General features: G+C 40.6%; 1 protein-coding gene across 1 annotated transcript in view; it reads right to left on the bottom strand.

The window, feature by feature from the left end:
• Positions 1–26,320, bottom strand: part of GFRA1 (GDNF family receptor alpha 1) — a 157,593-nt gene that overhangs the window by 10,938 nt on the left and 120,335 nt on the right. The window lies entirely within an intron of this gene.

Here is a 26,320-nt window from a genome sequence, read left to right as displayed (position 1 = left end):
ATTGCTCAAGTGAACATGACTGGTCTGGGAGTTTTCAGCTTTCTATAATAGCAATAGTAATCTCCATGGTGCTGAAGGTATTTTCAATAAATGCTGCTGTCGCTGATTTAAGTACTTCAGTGATTCTCAATATAATTTCTTTCTTTGTATATTCCAGAAACATAAACAGCATTCTTTTATATGAGCTACCAGTGTTAAATGTACAATCAAGTCTTACAACAGAAGACTTGGAATTACACACTGAAACTACTGACTGCACTGAGCACATCTCATTCTACCTGGAAGTTTTGTTGGACACGCAATTTATTTCCTGCAAAAAATTATAACCCAAATCTCAGTCTTGCATTCATTTTACACTGCAGAATTCCACTGGTTTTGGCAGAGATGGACTGGACTAAAGCTGATATGAGGAAGTGCTGAACATTCTGATTTGATGCCCTCAGAAAATTCAGTTCCACATATGGCTATTTTATTGTATATCTGAAAGCCACTGGTGTTGCTTATGGATACAAAATATTGTTTGACCTAATTAGTGATTTTAGAATCCACACGAAGGAGCTTCTCATTAGGAAGCATATTCCCTGCTTTTCATTATATCTTTATATAATAAAATTATTTTATTATTTTATTATTATATTATTTTATAAAAATATATTTTTAGATTATTAGAGACAACTGAAAAACTGAAACAGCTGGTATTTAAGAGAAAGACAGCTTAGCTACAGTAAGAATGAATACTGTATATACATTGATAGCTTTAAAATATAGCTAAATTCATTAATAAACACCCTTCATGAAATCCCTCTCTTACATACCCTTTCTTCTAATTAGTACAAGTAAAGTGGTTATGGTAAGCATAAATTTAACTATTTGAATGGAAAAAGAAATGCCTGGAAGTAAATTTGCTACAACAAGAAGCAACAGAGTGAAGTCTTTTTGCTCTGTTTGCAGTGGTGGTGGTATTCACACAGATTAGGAAACTTCTTTTGATGGCAATTGCGTAGATTTCAACTCCTAAATAGCTGGCTCCAAGTTGATGAGTAAAGAAGAAGAAATTGGATTTAAATCCTGGTTTTCTTACATCCTAAACACCCATACTACATTGGATTGGAATATGAGGCTTCAGAGGAGGTATGAGTAGATGTTCAGATCTGAACATTGTAAACTCTAAGGACCATACAAGTCTCATTTTTTTGTTTGTCATTCCATTCTAAACTTCCTAGTACACACAAGCATCTGTCTGTTGGAAACGTTGTGCTTCGCTGCTTATACCTACTTTGGATTCATAACACTGTTCTAACTACAAGTCTACCCTTGGTAGTTGGTCTCAACACCAAAGTTAGAATTTATGTTCCTTCTGTACTATGTTTCTCAAATAAGATAAAAATATTCTTTTGTCTATATGCAGTAAAGTCTTCCTTTACTTCATTTAGCCTGACAAACAATAGAGTGCAGCAGCTAAAACTTATTTACTTTTGAGAACACTATTTTAAGGGTAAAATCAACAGCTGGAAACAAAATCAACATAAAAAAAAAGCTTTTCACTCATTCTGATCAATATTCCCTAGCTTTCATTTGGAAGGTAATAATTCTCTGTATCCATATACTTAATGTAGTCATTCTAACATCAACAACACTTATTCACATTTATCCTCTATTATAAAGTCCTCCCTTCTTAGAATTGAAGAGTAATTTTAATAATCAGGCAAGCTTTTCTCTTATCAAAACAGAAAGGAAAATATCTTTCATTTAAAAATACAGCAAAAATGTGACCATTTTGGGGTTGGGAGGGAAAGCAGCAAGAAAGAAAAAACTATCATTTTGAGGATGAGATGAGACATGGCATGCCATGTTTCAAATTGGAAGAGTACATTTTTACTGTTGAGTTATAAACCTGTAAAAATGGGTTGTAATGGAAATGCTGGCATAGACTGCACTACCATAATACAACAGTGCATCACTAAATCACAAGTAAAGGGAAAAAAAACACCTATGTGTTGAAGAGAGTGCTATAGAAAGTGTATGTCCTGTAATTACGATCTAAGGTAAAAATTCTTCCTGCCTTGCTCTTGGGCAGAAACGATACTACATGTAGTGGAACTGCTATATTTGTGGTACAGTGATTGAACACCTTATCAGAGGTAAAAAAATCAGGGCTTGGAGGCTATGCTGATAGCCTTGGTGGAAATACAAACAGATTGGGAGACATACATTTGAATTATGAAGGATCTCCTCAGCTGTCAGATATTTACCACAAAACATCTTCCATTATCCAAAATAATTAAACAATATAAATGAGTGCCCATCACGTGCAGCTGCAGACAATTCCAATAGGGAATATCTATGCCATCAACAAATTTGGGAAATGAGAGTTGTTCATTATTCACGATGCCGAAGATCCACGGTCAACCCCCATCTCAGGTCTCCTACATGCCTAACATACAGGCAAGAAGGCACCTTCAAAGGTGCTAGAAGTACCTAAGTCCATGGGATAGCACATAACTGGCCAGAACGGACAGGGCTTTGAGCGACCTGATCTAGTGGAACATGTCCCTACCCATGGCAGGGGGGTTGGAACTAGGTGATCTTTAGGATCCCTTCCAACTCAAATCATTCTATGACTCTATGGTTAATAAGACCGTATTCAAACTTAAAGTTTTTTGAATTTTAATATAAACCTCTTAGCTAGTGACAAAAAGATCTGTGGGAATTTTGTCATTAAACAAAACACAAGCAGGGATAGGCTGATAAAAATAATAATTAAAAAAAAAAAAAACAGTGAAAGAAAAGCAGCTTAAAATAACTGGTTAAACATATGGAAAGAGGTATGAGATATTTTCTACTGAGGTAAAATAGCATTTGCTAATGACTTATACACTCATCTGTGACATGCCTTTGACTATAAACCAAAGTTATGTAAGATGGGTTGCCACTCTCCCCGGCTTTGCAGAGAACTGTAATTCAGTAATGTGGGCTACTCTGACAAAGCTGCCCCCATACTGCCAACAACCTTGCACTCACTTAAGCTTTTATATTCTGTAAAAATTAACATCTGCTTTTACAGAGAATCTTCTCACTGTGGTAGCACAAGCAACAGATGATATTTAGAGATAATCATATTCATGCACCTTCTGATGAGCTTCAGTATCCTGTACATTAGTCACACAAGCCTTGTTTTGGTCTTTGCAACCTTTAGTTTTTAATATTTAAAGTAAAGTGTTGGACTTAGTCAAAGGCGGGTAAAGAAATCGACTGCATGCCCAGAAGAAAAAAAAACTCTCATGAGCAGAAGTAAAATTTTATTTATTTCTTTCCTAGAAAGAAAAGAATATCAGGACTGGAAGAAGAGCTTGTGGTTTTCTGAAAGGAGAAGGGAATACTGCTTATAGATATTTCTCCTCCAGACATGGGACTCTGTGGACCCTCACGTTTCCTTTTAAACTCAGTGGCTCACTCAGTGACTCACTCTAACCTAGACTTCTCTTGTCCTGCACCTAATAACCACCATAACATCCTCCCAAACTTAGTAACTCTCTGCTTCCCATTCCCCAAATCCCTATACCTCCATCCTATGCAGACACAATAGCCCTGGATTCATTTCCAGAAATGCTATCTTGCAATTATGCATCCAGCTTCTACAAATCACAGCACTACATGGTTAATAAATGCATTAAACACTGCAGCAGTATCTCACCAGGAGTTATTTACTGCTTGTCATCCAGCAGTATTTTTATATGTCCACTACAGCATGCATATGTGTTACTCACAGGAAAGAAAAGGTCTGACTAGGGATGGCTCCAAACAGAGGTGAGCTTTAATTTGGAGGGAGTGGAGGGAAGGAAAAGTGCGTAAAGGGAAATAAATGCATTGGACCTGAATGCAAAGAGGCACAGAGTGAGCATCTGAACTCAGAAACCAGTCCCCTGCTGTTAGCTACACTCTTCGGCCCATATGTGCTTTATGGAACATATTGCTTACTCATCACAGTGAAAGTCAACAGAAGTATCATTACAATAGATATCTGTTATGTGGGTTGTTTTTTCAGCTAATTTTAATGAGTGTGCCTTTGTCCTCTCCTGGGATGCCTGGTTAGTTATGCCCATGTTAACAAGTCTTTCTGAAGAAGAGGGACAAACGTCCCAGAATACATCCTTCAAATGACCACGCTTCTGAAGTAGCTATAACAAGTGAGGGTTCTTGTTCTTTTTGTTTTCTTGTGTTGATTAGAGAGATTTACTATGCAACTAACCTGTTTTTCTAACAGCAGGACACAAACAATAAGCGGAGAAATATACAGACTGTAAAAATGCAATCAGTTTAACTCTTCTGTGCTCACTAAGCAGCAGGTGCATCTATCACAATTGTCAATAGTATTTTCTTATTAGCACAGTAGTATTTTGCCATGCTGGAGTATAAATTACTTTCACCAGAGAAGGTAAGCAAAGTGTAGATCAGAGACACAGACCACTAAAATAAGGATCCAATTCAGCACAGAGTAATTTTGAAACCCATATCATACAGCCAAGGTGCAAAGCTAGTTAAGCTATAAAAACAATCAGCTTTGCACAATCCTATAAAAATAAGTCAGATCTTTTTTTTCTGCTTTTGTGTGTGTCCGCTGAATCAGCCCTCAAGATGCAAGATTGGGGCATGAAGTTATTGGTCATCCCTCTGCATAAAAGCACTACAGTGCTGTCATTTCACTTTGTGCAGTGAAGAAAGTATCTTTTAAAAACAAGCATTACCAAGACACTGCTGGCACTGGTCTCCAAAGCTATGTAGATAACAAGCACGCTAAGAATCAAATCACAAGTTTTTCTGCTGGGAGACATTAAATAAAGCAAAAAAAAATATCCCCTTTTGCCCAATTATGCACTGGGGAAACACAGAGTTTTATGGGCTGCAGTACAGTGCAATGAACAGTTTATCAGCTGGTCCCTTCAGATCCCATCACCTCTCAGCCCTAAGGTCCTGTCCCCCATAGCTTTGTACCTGCCCTAAAATCATACAGTTTGTCCCCATTCTCCTAGAAGCGTCTTGTCTGGCTTTCCCTCTGCAGCTTTGCCCCAGCTGGGCAGGGTGATGTACCCCGGGCAGCCCTGAGCACTGCAGGACACCCTGAGTGCCTTCAGACCCAGCCACCCTCTGGTCTGCCAGTTCAAGAACTCAGAAATCATGAGTCAGGTCCCATCCAAAACCAGCTGCTCAGCAGGTAACACCATGCAGTGACAGACCTACCTTCACAAAGCTCTGGCTTTCTTCAGGGAACACACATTGCATTTAAAAAGTCCCCTCATGCTTCAACATTAGTAGATTCTTACTGGTTTTGGGTACTTAAGCATCAGAAACAAGGGACACAGGACAACCTCAAAGCAGGGAGGTTTGTTTTCTGGTCAGGAAAAAGGGATGGTAGGTCTCCTGAGATCATTTCCAAGCACTTCTTTAGGAGGAAAAGGGGGTTCAAAATAAGTCTTCACCCCAGGGCAGGCATGAGGAACCCTCTGGCAAGAGAGGCACATGTAGGTCCCTGTCCTGCTAAAGCCAGCTTTCCAGCAATTTGATCACCAGTGAGGGAGCGTGTCGTCGTTTGAGCCTACTCTGCAGCTAAACGCCCCGCAGCCGCTCACCCACCCTCCCCCCAAGTGGGAATGGGGAGGGAATCGGAGGGGCAAAGGGAGACTCGCGGGTTGAGATAAAAACAGTTCAATAACAGTAACAGAACAACACGCTGACAGCAGTATCAGCAGGTAACGTACAGTACAGCTGCTCACCACCCGCCTGCTCCCGGCCGGCCATCCCGAACACAAAGGCGCCCCAGCAACGCTCCCGGAAGTAGCAGCCCGTCCCGACCCCCTCCTTCCTTTATATAGTGAGCGTAATGTCACGTGACACGGAATATCGGCCAATCGGGGCCCAGCCCTCCAGCTGTGCTCCCCCCGCCCCCGCGCACAGGTGAGGGCACTGGGCCCTGGGCAGCCCCTGGGGTCTCAGGGTGCTGCAGCTCCTCCCGCTGCCAGACCAACGGGAACTCTAGGCCAGCCCCAACCAGGACAGAGCGCTTCACAGTCTCTTCTGGACAGGGCCAGTTGGGATGGGAAGTATCTCTTACCCAGAACACTGGGTAACAACGGATCAAATTAACTCTGGTCTAACAAGTTTCTAGCGCAGACACTTGAGTCTCTGGATAGATGTAAGTAGAAACATATTTAACAGCAGACATGACTTTAGAAACCTGAGAAACAGGCCTATTTGTTGATAAAGTCCAATACACCTGAAGAAAAACCACCTCCCTCCAACCTCTTCAATTTTAAAATTATGAGAAAATTTGACTGGGGGAGGGCGGGGATAGGGTGGAGGGGTTTGAAGTAATCCTCCCAAAATGAGCAGAAACAAGTGTGGAAAGAAGGAAAGTTGACCTGTACCATATGAATTATTGCTGAACCATTTCCAGATCCTTATGTTAGTCAAGATGAGACCTAATTAAGTCCGATCTCTCACTGCACTTATGTGTCTGGGACAGTATGGCACAAAAACTGCCTAACAGCAATCTTAACAGTATTATAAAAAACAGATCCTATCAGAAACATCAAACTGATCAAACAGCTTACAAGGACCAGACACAGATATCTTCAAATATTTATTTCAAGCAATTAGTCTCCCAGTGAGCACAGCACAAAATATGACACCCAGCCAAGACAACTGAACTGACTTACCTTTCAAGGCAGTACAGTAACTTGCTAACAATTTTGTTTTCATGTTCAGTCATTCATGTATCTGAATAAAATGAATTTCTATAGTCCTAGATTCTTGCTTCCTATTTTTAGGAGGTATTATGCAATTCTCCTAATATGGTCTTTTTATGGATTTGCCTCAAGCAAATATTTTTGCATTAAGAAGGGTGGAGGAGAAAACAGAATACTAAAAAGCATAGATGGAATAAGTTTTGTTAGGTTAATATCTCAGTGGCTTAGGCTGCCTATGTTTTCTTCTTTCTTTTCCTCTAGTTATAAAACTGAACATCCAGTTGAGTTGTTTGGGATTTTATTATTAAACCCCATTTCTCTAGGGATTCACCATAGCTATCAACCCAGTGCCATACATAGCAATTACAGGTAGCATCTGGCTGTTGCGCAGTGAACAGCATCTAAAGAAAAGCAGCATGAACACAAAGTCATTACAATCCCAGTTAAAAGACATACTCAGCTTTTAATTTTGAACAAAGGTAAACCGCTGAAGAACTACAGATCCCACAACACTTCCCCAGGCTGGAGTGTGTGCCCTTGCATGTCTGAATATGCAAACAAAGTCGTCCTGTTTGGCAGCAGGAGAAGTACCTACCTCCCCTATTAGACTGGGCTACGTGGTGCACTGGAGTGTGGTGTAAACACTCCTGAGCAGCTGTCAGCCACGGATACTAGGGGACTAAAAGCAGCTCAGTCAGAACAGCACAGGCCTGCATTGCACTAATGAGCCTTGAAAAGAGGCACCACACTAATGGACCTACAGTGCCTCTCCACATCTCACACCTCCAGGTGTGCCTTGGCCAGAGGGCGGCTGTGACGTGCTGCTCTGTGCTCGGCAGGCAGGCACTACGCCTCTCACTTGCCAGCAAGTTCTCCTTTGCAGTGAGGAGATGACAGGACGGTGTGGGGCTGGAACTCACTTCTAAGAAGAACTTGGGAGTCTCCCAGGCTGAAAGCAGTGTTGCAGGGAGAGAGCTCGGTAGGGAGTCTCACCACATCGGTCGGCCTCATGAGACATCCAGCTCTGAGCTGTCAATCAGTGGGAGAAATAAGAAAACAAGGTCATGCGTTGCCTCCGCACTCAGGCAGCAGGACCAGGAGTGGTGGCCTCTGGTTCTGCAGCTGGAAGGAAAGATCAGGCAGGCTTGCTTGAGCACCAGTCTGCACGAGGCCTTGAGCCCTGAGCATTAAAAGAAACTTCTGTCCGTGCTATGCCAACCTTAAGCAACTGATATTATTGCTGGTTTCTTGAGCACTGTGTTCACTCATAAATTTTAAAAGGGAAGGGAAGAGAATGGCCATGAACATCTGCTTTTGGTTAAGTGTCTAAAAATCTTCAAGACTTTTCTCTTTATTAACCATATGTGTACGCATGTGTGTGTTGTGAGTACTGGCATGGTTACGCACAGAAGAACACAGAAAGCCTTAAAAGGGCTTCAAAAACAGGTAACAAGTGACTTCACTGCAATTACAGGGAGGCAAAAGCAAAGGTTGCAGATACTGAAGTAACCTTGCACAGAAAGGTAGAATAAACTAGCCACTTATCTGAGTACCCATTGTACAGCCGTGCCCTCCCCTCCTCAGTTTTGTTTACATATTTCAAGCCCAGTGTATTAGTTTCCTTACATCTGCAGTTATGTGGCTATGCCTGTACTCTGGTCCCATTACATCTTGACATGATTTAGTGACTGGATTTTTTTCTTTTAAAGTTATTCAATCTTGAACAGCTGCGATTTGGATTAATTGGTAAATTTTGCATTTTTGGCACAATCTGCTCTCCAGAAGTGCCACTGAAATAAAAATTTAAAGCATTCTCTCCCCGTTCCTCTAATCCTGTAGCTGAATTCTGCAGGTGCACAGATGTATCCTTAGAACTGACAGGGCTGAAATTTTAGTGGACTTGTTGCAGTACTTGCCTCAGTATCCATATTCCTTTCTAGCACTGAAAATACCATTCAGAATAAAAATATCAGAGATATTTTTTTTAATAATGCAATCAAGTTTACTAAGGTGAGTCTATAACAAAAAAGGGTTATGGCATACTGTGGTTTTGACAGGCACTTATTCGCCAAGAATTCAGCCAGAGCCACACACATAACATGAAAAATTTTACCCACATAGTTAATGTTTTGGCAAAGTTCAAAGTCACTGAACACAGGATTTTTTTAATGGAAAATGTAAGAACTTCAAGCATAGCTGCTAGGTGTGTCTATATAATCTATTTTTATTTTAATTAGAATATATGCTTCTATAATTTTGTAGAAAGGTATTCAAATTAACTGTTAGTATTCCTGATTAATAAATTGTGATAGCATTTTAATTTCTAAAAGTTCATTAGTATTATACAGTTTTGATTGTTGGACTTTTATTTTCAATGACAAGCATATGTTTCAACAGATTTAAGTAATGACTGAAAAAAAAATAAACAACCAGTTTGTCTTGTCCACAGATCTCCATTAGCTAAACTAGACCTTGGTTTGTCCTGTCAGCTTCCTAAATGTTATTAAAACATCCTTGCAGTATGGATCTTAAAACTCAATACGTGTGAGAGACTTTGGTGTAGGATCCTACATTCATTCTTCGCCTGATGAAGTGGCTGAAGGAGAGAAAAATCATCCCTTCTCAAAAATACTAGGAATGAAATCCTAACACTAATTCTCTTAATGAGCTATACTACAGTGGACTATGCTTTAATGGATGATATTATAGAAGCCTTCCTCATATTCATTATTTACAGATGAACAACACTCTCACACACAACAGTTAAACTGTAGTTAATGAAGCTATTCAAATAAGCAGAGAAACCCTCGTGTAAAAAGAGTCTGCAGAATTATGACCTTATTAGAAAGGTACCTTATTCTTTACTGCCCTGATCCAACCACACCAACAGGAATTCTTCTGTTGGCCAGGCAGCAGAAAGTGAAAATTAAAAGTAACTTCCTAATATCTGCATATATGGCCTCAAATTTAAGATCAGTAAGAGGTACTGAGCATTTTTTTTCCATCACTGCAACAATTTCTTAGATACAAAAAGTATTGTGAATGTTAGATGTTTAACAGTTATAACCCTATTAAAACAGAACTGAGCCTATAATAACCAGATTATGCAAATTATCAGATTATGCAAATAATAGTCACAGGATATGAACCTGCTTTGTTTCATCACACAAATCATTCACAGAAGGAAAGAACATTTATGTTTACATTTAATAAATCAGAAAATACAAATAAATGCGTGATAATAATGCAAGTAATGGAGATCAACAGGATCGCTTTGGGTATATTTTGTAAGGTTTCCATACTAAACTAGAAAAAGCTTTTGAAGATTTATTGTAACTAGTTTGCCTACTTTTTGAAGTATTATGTTGTGGCAGACTGGATAGTTCAGGGGATTATTAATGGGATCTACAGCCCTATATTCTGAGGTAGCTAGTTTAATCTAGCTCAGGTCAATACTGACAACTATTCTGTAGTATTTTTTGAAATGAGGAGGCGGTTCTGGAGCACTTCTTCTCTTAAGAGGACAGATTCAATACACAAAAGTGGCACTAATTTGTACCTCAGGCAGTGCACTTCATCAAAGAGACTGAGGAATTAATGGAATATAGGTTTATAACACTGCAAAGCACTCAGGATGTTTCCCCATGCCCTTCATTTCCTTTTCTGTGAGATGAGCTTCTCTTAAAATGGGACAGTCCTCCTATATACTCAGATTTTTCTAATTCCATTGCAAACCCTAGAAGAAAAACCTTGAAGGTGCTCTATGCTACCAAATTTTAACATCCTTTAGTAGAGCTCAAAAGAGAGGTTAGAAGGTTTCACCTAGGAAAGTATCTTGAGAGTGCTATCTGAAAAGAATCTTGATTGATGATGGTTGGCAGCAAATATTTCCCTGAGTGCATAATGGTTTTATTAATACTTTTGGACTGAGCTGAGGCAAGTAGAAAACAGACCAAGTGAAGGGTGCTTTTTGTGATCTACCTACTCAGATGCATCTAATACTCACATCGGCTTCATCTTGCTGGCAAGTTTCAGTGTCAATACATTGTCATCAAGATTCCGGAGAGGAAGCATCCAAAAAACCCAAAACATCTGAGTGTGTGTTGACTACAGCAACAATATAGCTTCTTGTACTACTCCTGCCTCCAGACCAGTGGGTGGGAAATCAGACCTAAAACAGCATTACTAGAGAGAAGGGATGAGTATAATGCAGACTGTGTCTACTGTATATTAACATATGTATATTTTATATAATGGCTATATATTCATACCAGCACTGATACTGCACTAGTGTGTTGAGCTGTCCCAGTCAGAATCGAATTTAATGGGTTTAAGAGATGCTGTGTTCAGTGCCCAAGATGGGATTAGCCTCTCTAGTATGTGAGAACAAGATCCTTAAAAGGGATCTGGGATATCACTATGCTGCTCACACTCAGTGACCACTTCAACAGCATAGGACATCGCATTTCTGACATGCTGTGCATGGATGAACACAATTGCACTACAACAAGCTTTGTACATAATGAAGGGCAGCAGATGATGAATGAGGACTTGCAGAGCATACATGAGCAGATGAGTCTCACTGGCTTGGAGATTATTTGGAGCTGCAGCTTTGCCGGTTGCTCTCTTTAAATGTGCATGAAACACCAGAGTCCAGTCCCCTGTTACACTGACATAAACCAGCATGACTTTTATTTTAGGGGCTGTCCCTGGGACATGGACCCAGGGTAACCAGTTCAGCTCCCAAAGAGCAGAGATCTCTCACTTAGGGCACTTACCAAAGAGTTGTACTGCTATTAAGTACAACACTGTATCTGAGCCATCAGCCTGAAGGTGAAAAGCTTCTGATTAATTAACGATTCATAAGTATCCTCATTAAGCTGTTCTCTGGGTATAGTCCGGGTGTGGTTTTTTTTTGTTGTTTTTTTTTTTTTTTTTTTTTTTTTTATCTAAACATTTTCAGTTGTGCCTATAACAATCTGAATTTCTCATCTGCAAATAACCATGTCTGAATCCTTAGGAATAATCAGGAAATCTTAATCAAAAGTAATGGGGGTTAGGCCAGCTCTTGATGAGAGCATGATTCTGCAAATAGTTGCAAGAATTTGTCAAACTAATTAAGTTCAAAATCAGTATGAAAAAAGGGACAATTTTTCCTTCTGAATTTGCATTTGACTTCTGAAATTGTATACAGGCAGTTAGCTCCCTGCAGGAACAGATCCCTAAATTTGCCCTCAGAACCAGATAATTACAGTGCATATGTGATTGAAGTGTACAGAATAGCATACTGACATAGATTTCATTATATAACAGTCTTCAAGAATTTAACTTCGATACATGCAACTGTTAATGCACTCCTTTTTCTAGAGGAGGGCAAGCCATTGTGAAAAACACACTATGTTGATCAGAAAAGTTCTGATCAAACCACTTCTTTACATTTGTGCAGACAAAAATTCAGAAAAGGGTTTTCACACATACTTGTAACTGATTTGCTTTCATCCATGCACACTTAATTTATATACCCACTTATCCAACTCTGAACAAATTAGGTACTTACAACTGCAGGTAGCTATTTAGATCCTACCTGGTATACATCTTACCTGCCATGTACATAACAAATTTGAATGCATACATTTCAAATCTGCGCATGAATTCAGTATATCCAAATTTTTATGTTCATGTGCTAATGCCTATCTAGTCTTGAATCAGAGGCAACTTGAGGCTTCTGAAAATGTCAATCTGGAAAAATAAAGTAGTACCATGTAATGCAGTATTTAGTAAATTACTGCCCTGAATACCTAATTCTGTTTTAAGGTAGACATGAGGGAGGATAATCCTATAATTCTTTAGGATACATGCTGAGTGAACCTATGAAGAAATATCCCACATTATGCACAACAGTCAGTCTGTTTACTTGTGGCTCACAGAAAGAGCTAAGCATGCAGGAGGGTTTAAACTGAGGTGGGATTATTAGGCAAAGTCCCCTGATTAGAACTACAGTTTGGTGTGAAATTGGCTCTCCTCCAAAGTACAGAATAAAATAAACACTTTTAATTCCTATTGATTCTGAAGGCAGGAACTGAAATGGATGACAGCCTCTCATGTTCTGGAACTGAACAGCAAGTTGAAAAACGCTGTAGAGTAGATGGTTTGAGAGTAACATAGAGATCTATTATTCAGGTAAAACAGCTGATTAGGAGTCATAGGGATAAAAAGTAAGTAGGAAATAAAGGGTGTGATTTATTTCTAGTATTTGATTACTGATTTACAGTGAAGTCTATACGTAAAATGAGCAGACAGGTTAAAAGCAGAACAAAAATATATTTACGTTCAGATGTTTTGTTATCATTAATTTTTTTTATTAAGAGTCTATGTTAGAAATTTGGACTGTGTTTCATTTTCTGTCCTATAAACATGGTTTGACTACTTGAAAAATTTAAGTATGCTATGGGAAAGGTTCAAAATTTTAGTTTTTCAACAGCATACTAGTTTTGCAGCTACACTGCCTTGTCACCAATGTGTGATTTAGAATGATTACTTATTATTGTATTCTAATTTCCATTGGGCTTTTCTAGATTTCATTTGCTGCTGGTTACAAGGAAGAAACTACTCCTAAAAAATCTTCTTTATTATTCCTGAAATGCTTTTGATCATATCTGTCACACAATAACTGTGAGCCTGGGTAGTTTATTTTTTAAGAACATTAGTTTATGGGCTACATAGAAAATCAAAGAATGATGTATATATATATATATATATATATATAAAGGTAACTGATAATTACAACATACACTTAAGGATAATTGCAATATACACAACTCTGGAGTTATTCCATTTTTACAAGTGTATAAACACAAGCAGAATTCGACTAAGTTGTGTGATTGCCTCTTTAGACTCAAATGACTTTATTTGCATAAACATACTTAGAATCATAGAATCATTTAGGTTGGAAAAGACCCTTAAGATTGAGTCCAACCATTAACCTGGCACTGCCAAGTCCACCACTAAAACATGTCTCTAAGCACCATATTTACACCTCTTTTAAATACCTCCAGGGATGGTGACTCAACCACCTCCCTGGACAGCCTGTTCCAATGCCTGACAATGCTTTTGGTGAAGAAATTTTTCATAATATCCCATCTAAACCTCCCCTGGTGCAACTTGAGGCCATTTCCTCTTCTGCTATCAATTGTAACTTGGGAGAAGAGACCGACACCCACCTCACTACCGCCTCCTTTCAGGTAGTTGCAGAGAGCAACAAGGTCTCCCCTGATCCTCCTTTTCTCCAGGCTAAACACCCCCAGCTCCCTCAGCCGTTCCTCATAAGACCTGTTGCCCAGACCCTTCACCAGCTTCGTTGCCCTTCTCTGGACACGCTCCAGCACCTCCACGTCTTTATTGCAGTGAGGGGCCCAAAACTGAACCCAGTGTTTGAGGTGCAGCCTCCCCAGTGCCGGGTACGGGGGGACGATCACTGCCCTGGGCCTGCTGGCCACACTATTGCTGACACAAGCCAGGATGCCATTGGCCTTCTTGGCCACCTGGGCACACTGCCGGCTCACATTCAGCCGGCTGTCGACCAACACCCCCAGGTCCTTTTCCTCCGGGCAGCTTTCCAGCCCCCCTGCCCCAGGCCTGTAGCGCTGCGTGGGGTTGTTGTGCCCCAAGCGCAGGACCCGGCACTCAGCCTTGTTGAACCTCATACAACTGGCCTCGGCCCTTCGATCCAGCCTGTCCAGATCCCTCTGTAGAGCCTTCCTACCCTCCAGCAGATCAACACTCCCACCCATCTTGGTGTTGTCTGCAAACTTACTAAGGGTGTGCTCAATCCCCTCATCCAGATCATTGATAAAGATATTAAACAGAACTGGCCCCAATACTGAGCCCTGGGGAGCACCACTTGTGACCACCTGCCAACTGGATTTAATTCAATTCTCCACCACTCTTTGGGCCTGGCCATCCAGCTGTTTTTTTACCCACCAAAGAGTACACCTGTCCAAACTATTAGCAGACAGTTTCTCCAGGATAATGCTATGGGAAATGGTGTCAAAGGCTTTACTGAAGTCCAGGTAGACAACATCCATAGCCTATCCCTCATCCACTAAGTAGGTCACCTTGTCACAGAAGATCAGGTTAGTCAAGCAGGACCTGCCTTTCATAAACCCATGCTGACTGGGCCTGATCACCTGGTTGTCCTGTACATGCCGTGTGATGGCACTCAAGAAGATGTGTTCCATAAGCTTCCAGGGCACCGAGGTCAGGCTGAGAGGTCTGTAGTTCCCCATATCCTTCTTCCAGCCCCTCTTGTAGATGGGTGTCACATTTGCTAACTCCTAATCAACTGAGACCTCCCTGGTTAGCCAGGACTGCTGATAGATGATGGAAAGTGGCTCAGTGAGCACTTCTGCTAGCTCCCTCAGTTCCCTTGGGTGAATCCCATCTGGCCCCATAGACCTGTGTGTGTCTAAGTGGTGTAGCAGGTCACTAATAATTTCCCCTTGGATTATGGGGGCTTTATTCTGCTCCCCATCTCTGTCTTCCAGCTCAGGGGTCTGGTTGCCTGGAGAACAACTTGTCTTACTATTAAATCCTGAGGCAAACGAGGCATTAAGTACCTCAGCCTTTTCCTCGTCCTTTGTCACTATGTTTTGCCCCACATCCAGTGAAGGATGGAGATTCTCCTTAGCTCTCCTTTTGTTGCTAATGTATTTATAGAAATATTTTTTATAGTCTTTTACAGCAGTAGTCAGATTAAGTTCTAGTTGGGCTTTGGCCCTTCTGACATTGTCCCTTCATAAACTCATGACATCCCTGTAGTGCTCCTGAGATGCCTTCCCCTTCCTCCAACGGTAATAAACTCTCCTTTTTTTTTTCTGAGCTCCAGTCAAATCTCTCTGTTCAGCCAGGCTGGTCTTCTTCCCTGCCAGCTCATCTTTTCGCACATGAGGTTGGCCTGCTGCTGAGCCTTTAAGATTTCCTTATTGAAGAATGGCCAGCCTTCCTGGACTCCTTTGCCCTTCAGGACTGCCTCACAGAGGACTCTGTCAACCAGGCTCCTAAGCAGGTCAATGTCTGTCCTCTGGAAGTCCAAGATGACCGTTCTGATGACTCCTCTCCTTACTTCTCTGAGAATCTAAAATTCTATCATTTTGTGATTGTTAGGCCCAAGACGGCCTTCAACCATCACATCACCCACAAGTCCTTCTCTGTTCACAAACAACAGGTCCAGCGGTCTACCTTCCCTAGTTGGCTCACTCACCAGCTGTGTCAGGAAGGTGTCTTCCACACACTCCAGGAACTTCCTGGACTCTTTCCTCTGCTATATTGTATTGCCAGCAGACATCTGGTAAGCTGAAATCCCCCCATGGTAACAGCTTGTAAGACCTCTCCCAGCTGTCTGTATAATATTTCATCTGCCTCTTCATCCTGGTTGGGTGATCTACAACAGACTCCCACCATGATATCTGCCTTGTTGGCCTTCCCCCTGATTCTTACCCATAAATACTCAACCGTATCATCACCATCCTTAAGCTCTAGACAATCAAAACACTCCCTAGCATACAGGACTGCCCCACCACCTTTCCTTCCTTGACTATCCCTTCTGAAGTGTTTATAGCCATCCATTGCAGCAATTCAGTTGTGTGAGTCATCCCACTATGTTTCTGTGACGGTAACTATGTCACAGTTTTCCTGCTGCACAATGGCTTCCAGCTCCTCCTGTTTCTTGCCCATGCTGTGTGCATTGGTGTAGATGCACTTCAGTTGGGCTATTGATCCCACCACCTTTTCAGAGGGAGAAGACCTAATTCCTACATGACAATTGTCAGGAACTTCACACTTTCTAACACATCAATAGCCCTTGTGTCTTTGCTGCCACATGGATCTCCATCCCCTACCCACACTGTGAAAGCAGACTGAAGGACTTCAGTAGCTCAAACATTGGTGTGCTGCCCCCAGGCTTATTTCTAGTGAGTTCCTGGTTTTGCTGTTGGCAGATGAAGGCAATGTATTCTCTTTACTCAAGGGTAAGGAAGCAGGGTTGCCTCAGACTTTTTTCCCAAATCAAAATATAGACCTAGTCCAATCTCTTAACTCCACCCCAGTATGGCCACAACCCCCAGTCCCTTTCCCACATGTAGCTTCAAAGGCAGCCAAGGCAGTGATGGCATGGTGACTCCTCTTGTGCCATATGGGCTCAACATCCCTCCAACTCAGTCTCATGCAGTTTTTTTTTTTTCCCCTCTGAATCTGTGTTTAGCCGTTACATCATTAAAGAGAATATAGAAAACTGTATACTGATAAATTTCATACCAGAATATGTCTATGAGGCAGTTGATTGCCTGAAGATTATGGAACAGCTCTGCAAGAAAAGAAAAGGAAAAAAAAAAAAAAAAAAAAAGGAAAGGACAGATAGGAAAAGGATCTAATAAAGACTAATGGTTAACTGGAAGCAAGGTTTCAGAGAGGGAAAGTAAGGTTGCCATGAGAATGAGTGTAAGAGGATGAACAAAGCTGCCACATCCACAACTGGCATGTTCTGCAAGATGTATAAAAAGAGAGAATACGGTAAGTGCCTTCAAGCCCATTTTCATCCAGTGGGTAACATCAGTTTATCCCTTCTATTTTTCTAAGCACTGGAGTACTCAAATTCATACACCTTCCTCAGATGCTTTAACTCTACTACATTCTTCATAATGGTTCAGCTAAAAACAGCAACAAAGCAATGTGAACACTTGAAACTACTAAGAAATAGACACGCAAACACGTGCAGAAGGCTCCTAAGGCTTCTGGAAAACTCCACTTGCCTGATAACTACTCACGACATACCACAACAGGACAGTGGCTTCTGCATACTACCCAATTCTTATATTTAAAGTTATTTTGGAATTAAAATAAATCAGACAGAGCTGTGAGCATAGGAGAGTGAACTTCAATTGACAATTTGCTGACAAAATATGATCACCCGCTTGTTCCAAACAACTGCGTAAGTTTGGTGTGCTCTAGGAAATAGATAGCTAATCTATGCAAACAACCTGTTGATTGTTAAGACCTGCAAAACTGTCCAGAAGTGTCGTCAATAAGCAGACTGCAAAAGCCAACAAGGGTGACAGCAAATCAGAGAATTATAGCACAATTTGAATCCATAAGCCATCCATGAACTCTTCTCTACCCACCCATATACCCAAGGACTCATAAAAATACCAGGGAATTAAGGTTTTTGGAAAAGACTCTGGGGCAGGCATCTCCACAACGCTACTCCAGGATCTGGGACCACCTCCCCAACCTCTGGGGATTTCAGAGAGCAGGACAAGAGACAAGGCAAACTTCATGACCCTGCACCAGGACTGTGCACAATGCGTCAGGGTCTCTCTCTAGCAGTGAGCCTTCTCTCTCATGGAACGAGGAGGTTGTGCAACAAATTGCTACACTTCTCCCCTGACTTATCACCCCTTCTGCACCATCATCCCACAAGATGGAGAAATTCATAGAACTGTATGCATCTGGGATTAAAATGCTTCACTATCCAAAATTATTTAGCCTCCACACTGTTATTTGTCTTAAACTGTCACACGACAAAACAAAACCTTCAATACCTGCTTCAGTAATAGTGTTTAAAAATACATTTCAATTATAGAATTCTTCTGAAATCCTTTTGCTTGCCTAGTAAATAACAATTCTTTTCAAAAATGGCATAATTGATAAAGGAAGATTTTATTTGTTAAATTTTGATCTATTCTGGCAACTGCTGAGCTATCTTCATACTTCAGAAAGAAACATCTCTCTATTGACAACTGTATCAATTATCTGAGATAGTACCCATCTTTTACTTTGGTTTTCCTCATGTGTCTCTGTGGATATATTTTTTGACAATAACATAGTGCATTAACACCATTTATAATAGTAAAATATTTATTGTTTCTAGAGCACTCAAATACACTATGTGGTTTTCAGAATAAATAGAGGCTATGAGGTGATAACTTAGCTTAACTGAAGTTAACTGTAATTCATTGGGTTTTTAAGGTCAGGAGTACCTTTTCATTGTGAACCTGTGAAATGACTTGTCTGATGGGATTCGTGTCTATAAGTAGGACTCCTGCAAGCTATTCCAGTTAAAATAAAAAAGTACTAATGATTTCAAGGATTCTATTCTTCTTCTCCATTCCATTAGAAGCCTGGTGGCACGATCGCTTTTCTCTGCACTTGCTTTGCAACAGAGTCAGCCTGCTAGCATAACCAGTTACTTTCACTTGAACAGTCATGGTTAAAACCTAGTTTTTGCTAACAGCAAACAATACATCTTCAACAAAGCGCTTTGTCAAGTCCCATAAATGCACAATATATTATGAACTATACTTCCAAAGACAATATGATTAAACATCTACCATCACAATGCAATGACCTACAATTTTTATTAGTAGTAGTTATGCCTTAAAATTAAATTATAATACTATACTCCATTTTATGGCTGGTTTTTGCAGGCTATAGCGAGCTATCTGTTTTAAAAGGGAAATACATGATGGACTAGATATTTGATTGAGAACTAAAGTTGTCTGACATTAGGAATACCTTTAAGATGATGAAGAACCACATAAAGTAATAACATGGGCTATGAATAGTTTGATTTGGTTTATCTGATGTAATCCAATTTTCTCATTCCAGTTTATTCTAGTACTTTTTATTTTTGTGGGTATTCCTGTAAGAAGACACTGATGTGAAACATAGAAACAACTGTGGCTTATGGGAACACTGCAAATGCTACATCTGCTTTTAGTAGCAATAATTTGCAAAATTCTTTCTGAGGATAAGAACTATAATCTGTCCATAGAAATTCCAATTTTCTGTAAAGGTGTGTAGTACATTTTAATAAAGTTGTATTTTTGTAAGTCATTAAATTGGTTTTTAGTAACCTCATACTCATTTTCAATTGAACAATTATTAAACTATAAAACAAAATTGCATGATTCCTAAAACTGTAGTCTGGAGTTTTACAGTCTGCTATAAAGCGCTGTATTATTATAATACACTAAAGATGCTCAGACTATTAAAACTTTTTTTTTGAAATGAACTGTAAAATATTTTATCATTGATGAAATAATTCTAAAGTATTATACTCTCCAGCAGTATACATGCACAATATTTTGGTGTAATGAAAAGCATGCTAATTGAAAAAACATAATTTAAACTATAATTCTAATATGTAAAATAGACCATTTTGCTGTCCTTCAGTAACATAAGTTTATTACAACCACTTCCAGCATTAAAAATGTTTCATCAGAGTACTGATCATTAAATATAAGGTCCAGTCTTACAGAGAGCTCTGCATGCCAAAGAGACTGAAGGTTAACCAGTGTACATCTGTGTAGCTCTGATGATAGCAAAAGAGATGTGTTGTGCTACAATGTTGAAGACTTTTAGCCACTACAGTACTCCACAAATCGTGATTGATCTTGCAAGGGGACCCAATGTTCAACTAAGTTCAACCAAGGCTGGTAAATGAGAACGATTTTCTACTGACTACTGATGGCTGATGTCTCATAGAAATGCTGACAATAATATGATACATCTGAGCCTATAGGGTATGATACTTGGCTACATCCTCAAACTGTTCCTCTGATGTTCAAAAGAGAGGCAAAAGACCCTCTGTACTTAGAAATTAATCAGCTATATTAAACAGATCTTTAAATTCATCAGGATTTCAACAAGCTTGAAAATGATCTATCTTGTGTGGTCCTGAAATTCTTTGACAAAGATGGTGAAGAACCCAAGCACAGCCTACCTCTGAGTGGGAGCAGTTTACATGATCATATTATTAGCACATATGTATCTATATGTTCACTGAAAAGCAGCTGAGGTCCACTGTTTGCGCAGTAATGCACCAACACCCAAACCTGTCCCTCACTCATGGTGACTTCACCTTCCCTGGTTCTGTCTGAGAAGTGCAAGAGTCATGCAGTAAATGAATAGAGTCTCAGGGAATTTTATACATCCACATTTTTTGAGGAACCACTCCAGCACAGTGCTGAAGCAAAGAAGGATTATCTTCACTGAAATCAATGTCAATGAAATCAATGGACAAAATAGTCTCCATTTTAGTAAAACATAGAATTTTGTTCAGTGCTCCCAAAATTAGCAGTATAAGATTAAAGATGAAACTTCAAATTATCCCTGGCTGGCAGATTTTAATAAGAACATGCAAGCACACAAGACTTCTTTAGGCACAACAGAATTGCTACTGAAGGAAATTAAAGACGTTTTTTTAGAAGAAAAGCTGCCAATAGGTGTTCTCTAAATCACTTGTACGAGCAGGTCGACCCCATTATGTCAGCTAATCCTGGAAACAGAGGAGGTAAATTTAAATCTTTTCATATGGAACATTCAGTCAATATTTTATTTTTATTTTTATTTTTATTTTTTATTTTGCTCTGGCACAGCGTTGGGAGTCTTATATTCCTGACCATCTTATGCCCCAGACTATAACTTTCTCCGTAGTTGCTGTGCCTGGAGGAAGAGGTGCAAGTAGAACTTCTCCCAAGGGACAGAGCAGGCAGAGCATTTGAAAGGACAGTGCTTGTTTTTCACAAAACAAAAAAGAAACTGAAATATCACAGGGTGTGTTAAGAGATGGGGGAAAGAGAGTGCCAGGTATATGGGGGAATTAATACTGGTGCTCAGGGGATAAATCAAGTTCCCTTTGCTTCAATTCCAGTGTACAGCCTCAGCAGTTGTACTATCCCCTCATCAACAACACACCTACATGCTGCCCATGTTTCCTGCTTCTGTCCACCCACCACACAATTACCAGTCCATGAAGCTCCACACCTGCTGTGTCTTGATCCTTAGAACACTACACTGAAGCTTTTAACCCTCTCCAAACACCTACACAATGCTTTATAATAATAATATTTAGCACATGGGAAGCTACATTAAGTAATTATAGATAGTACTTCAAACACCAGATTAGCAGAGCCTTACACAGTGCTGAAGAGCTGCAAAAGATAGATCTACAAGAGAAAAGCACAGTCATTTTCAGTCTGAGTCACGTTTAAGTTCTGGTCTCAGAGAATTGTGAGCCCTGTCTCCTGTTTCTGCCCTAAAACTTGCCATAATAGATGCAATAGATGCCCAGAGCCTGCAAAGGGATAACAGGGCATCAGGAGAGCACCTGAAGGGCAGCACAAGGGAATTCCAGCCAGTAACTCAGCCCAATTCAAATGCCTCTGTGCAAATGCACGTAGCATGGGGAATAAACAAGATGTCAGCACACCTGTGGGGCTACAGTCTTATTAGCATCCCAGGGGGTGGTGGGATGTATCCTATGCCTAGAGTGTTGGAATGGAAGGATACAGGCTCTTTAGGAAGGACAGGCAGGGGAGAAGAGGAGTGGGGGTCACGCTCTATGTCAATGACCAGCTGGCGTGAAGGGAGCTCTGCCTGGGGATGGATGTGGAGCCGACTGAGAGCTTATGGGTCAAGATTAAGGGAGGGCAGGGACAGATGTATAGCGGGGGTCTGCTACAGGCCACCCGACCAGGAAGAGCACGTGGATGAGGCCATCTGTGGACAGATAGGAGAAGCCTCATGTTCACAAGCCCTGGTCCTCATGAGGCACTTCAAGCACCCTGATAACTGTTGGAGGGACAATACAGCAATCCAGGAGGTTCCTGAAGTTCATTGATGATAACGTTCTTCTCCAAGAGATAAAGTCATCAATGAGGAGAGGTGCTATGCTGGGCCTTGTTATCACCAATGAGGAGGGGCTGATGGGGAACATGAAGCTCAAGGGCAGCTTTGGCTGCAGTGACTATGAAATGGTGGAGTTCAAGATCCTTCGGGCAGTGTGGAGGGTGCACAGCAAGACTGCTACCCTGGACTTCAGGAAAGCAGACTCGGGCTTCTTCAGGGATCTGCTTGGTAGAATACCATGGGATAAAGCCTGGAAGGGGAGAGAGGCCCAAGAAAGCTGGTTAATATTCAAGGATCACCTCCTCCCAGATCAGGAGCGATGCATCCTGACAAAGAAGTCCAGTAATAACGCCAGGATGCCTGCATGGATGAACAAGGAGCTCCTGGACAAGCTCAAGCACAAAAAGGAAGGTGGAAGCAAGCACAGGTAGCCTGGGAGGGATACAGAGAAATGGACTGAACAGCTGGATATCAGGTTAGGAAGGTAAAAGTCCTGATAGAATTAAATCTGGCCAGGGATGTCATGGGCAACAAGAATTGCTTCTCTAGGTACCTCAGTGATAAAAGGAAGACTAGGGAAAATGTGGGCCTTCTGTGGAAGGAAATGGGAGACCTGGTTACCCAGGATATGGAGAAAGCTGAGGCACTCTGTGAATTTTTTGCCCCAGTCTTCACTGGCACGTGCTCCAGCTACACTGCCCAAACCACAGAAGGCAAAGTCAGGAACTGGGAGAATGAAGAACCACCGACTGTAGGAAAAGATCAGGTTTAAAACCATCTAAGGAACCTGAAGGTGCACAAGACCATAGGACCTAGTGAGATACATCCATGGGTCCTGAGGGAACTTGCAGATGAAGTGGCTAAGACACTATTCATCATATTTGAGATGTTGTGGCAGTTCAGTAAAGTCTCATGGACTAGAAAAGGGGTAACATAACCCCCATTTTTAAAAAGAGAAAAAGGAAGACCCAGGGAACTACAGGCCAGTCACTCTCACCTGTGTGCCTGGCAAGATCAATGAGTAGATCCTCCTTGAAACTATACTAGGGCACATGGATAATAAAGAGGTGACTGGTGACAGCCAATGTGGCTTCACTAAGGCAAAATTGTGCCTGACAAATTTGGTGGCCTTCTACAATGGTGTTAAAGCATTGGTGAATATGGAAGAGCAACTGACGTCATCTACCAGACCTGTGCAAAGCATGTGACACTGTCCTGCACAATATCCTCATTTCTAAATTGGAGAGACGTGGATTTGATGGGTGGAAAACTTGATAGATAAGGAATCAAAGAGTTGTGGTCAATGGCTCGATGTCCAAGTGGCGAGCAGTGACGAGTGGCGTTCCTCAGGGGTCACTGTTGGGACCAGTGCTGCTCAACATCTTTGTCGGTGACATGGACAGTGGGATTGAGTGCACGCTCAGAAAGTTTGCCAGTGACACGGAGCTGTGTGGTGCGTTGACACGCTGAGGGCAGGGATGCCATCCAGAGGGACCTGGGCAGTTTGAGAGGTGGGCCTGTGCAAACCTCAAGAAGTTTGAGGCCAAGTGCAAGGTCCTGCCCATGGGTCGGGACAATCTCAAGCAGAAATACACTCTGGGTGAAGAGTGGATTGAGAGCATCCCTGAGGACAAGGATGCGGGCATATTAGTGGATGGAAAACTGACTGTGAGCCAGCAATGTGCATTCACAGCCCAGGAAGCCAACTGTGCCCCAGACTGCATCCAGAGCAGGGGGGGCAGCAGGTTGAGGGAGGGGATTCTCCCCCTCTGCTCTGCTCCTGTAAGACCCCACCTGAAGTACTGCGTTCAGCTCTGGAACCTCCTTGTTCCCCACAAATGTTTGAGCTTTTTAATCCCTATCTTGTAATTTTTTAAATTTTGCTGCTGAGAGTAGAAAGACATTCACATACTGGGCTCGACTGAAAGGTGATTGTCTTCAAGTCTGAAGGGCCATGTACCCCAATTACATGTGTCCACTGCTTACATTTCTTCAAAAGTAAAAACAACCTTAAATTTACTCTGAATGCTGAACTAAGGTTAACTAGCGAAGACATTTATAATAAATGTGGGGAAAAAAAAGGTATAGAACTAGCTAGGGAGGTGATAGAATTAAATGCATAAATTTAGACATGCGTCTGTAACCATCTTGACTTCTATCATTTTTGTCTTGTGCAAAATGTCCTCTAAAATACTGTAGCAAACCCAGTATGAAAGTCTTAGATTTTTATTCATCTCTGATGATGATGTAGTAAGAATTTATCTAATCTAGTCTAATTTATCATTTGAAGTTATTTCATTATCATCTTTCAATTTCACTCAGCTCTCTTAAATCCAGAAGCAGCATTTTTCTTGAAGAATACATGGTGTGAGTACACATCCAAACTCATTCTTTTGTCCCTTTAAAATCCAACGTGACAGTTCAAACAGTGGTGATAGAACATGAGACTGAAAGACTAACCATTTTTTGACTGGTGTACTGAACACAAGTTACTATTGAGAATGAAGGATAAGCAAATATGTCCGTTAAATAGAAAACATTAGAGTGAAGGTATCAGAAAAAAAAGAGAGGGATAGCAATTATTTAATAAAATATGCCTGTATAAGGAGCACAGTGTTGGCATTCATCTTCCTTTTTGTTCATAATATTTTATAAATTATTTTTATGTGGTGCTGAGGATCCTTTATAAGATGTCAAGTACCTCAGTAAATACTTGAATTTATCATCTTATTTACCACCTATTTACAACTATCTGTTTAGCAAACTTTGTTAGAAGCCAGATATTTACCAAAGATTTTATAGGATGCTTGAAAAATCTAAGCATTTTCCTGGCAAAGATGGATACTGATTTAATTTAGGGATAGGAAAAAAAAGTATGCTACACAAATCCATGCATATCTAAACATAAAATAAGCATATATAAGAAATTAACATTTCTCTGTATTAATTTGAAATAAGAAAATACAACCATAATAGGAAACTGTAAATTCTGGTAGCAATAGTAAGTTGAAATGAAGAACAATCTCTAAACAGCATCAGCGAAAAAAAAATTGTTTAGAAGTCCAAAGCTTCAACAGGTATTAAGAATAAATATTGAGTACAGGTAAACAAAGACTATGTCATATTTTCTTTAAGCATTTACAGCCCTTTCAATTCCCAGGTTTGCATGTGTACATTAGAACATGGCACAGCAACAAAACCATTAGTGTATTCTTGCTTCTCATACAATCATTCTGAACAAGTCAGAAAAAAATGTATCGAAAATTGCTCAGCCAGTGACACTCTTGGCAGACTGGGTTAGTGCCCTGTATTTTACAACCCCAGGAGGTTAGTATTTGTTCATTTCTATGGCAATTTATACTAATCAATCACTTCCTTCTCTTTATCTCTTCACTGTATTTTTAAACCCACTAACTAGGATATGCAGCCTTGTAGCATCCCAATGATCATTTCCTTATCCTCCCCCCGCCATTGTCTTTTTGTGCTGAGACTAATGCTTTTAATTCTACTTTTCACAGTGTTTATTGCCTTTTTGAAACCTTTCAGCTCAACTGCTAAGCATGTAACAAAGCCTTTCAGACCGCTCTTGGTCGTGCTAGTTCATGTTTTGAAAATGCTACAAAGGCATATTTTTCATGGGAAGAGAGCCTTGGAATGAATACCCTTCTCCAAGTGTGATATGAATGCCTCCAGTTCTTTTGTGAAATTTGCATTGAGGTTTAAGTCTCAAATGCAAAGTGGCACCATACTGTCCAAAAACCACAGGTTTCTTTTTTAAAAAAATGTGGGCTTGCTTTGGCTCTATTAGTAAGTTATTTTCTGAAAAATGCATTAAAATATAAGAGCTTTGTTCTTTCTGTTTCAGTTCTGACACAAGGAAGCAGTGAGCACTA

The sequence above is a fragment of the Tyto alba genome, unplaced genomic scaffold (assembly GCF_018691265.1).
Source record: "Tyto alba isolate M040663 unplaced genomic scaffold, T.alba_DEE_v4.0 Super-Scaffold_1, whole genome shotgun sequence".
NCBI classification, from domain to species: domain Eukaryota; kingdom Metazoa; phylum Chordata; class Aves; order Strigiformes; family Tytonidae; genus Tyto; species Tyto alba.
The sequence above is the reverse complement of the archived record's forward strand: the minus strand, read 5'-3'. Positions and strand labels throughout refer to the sequence as shown.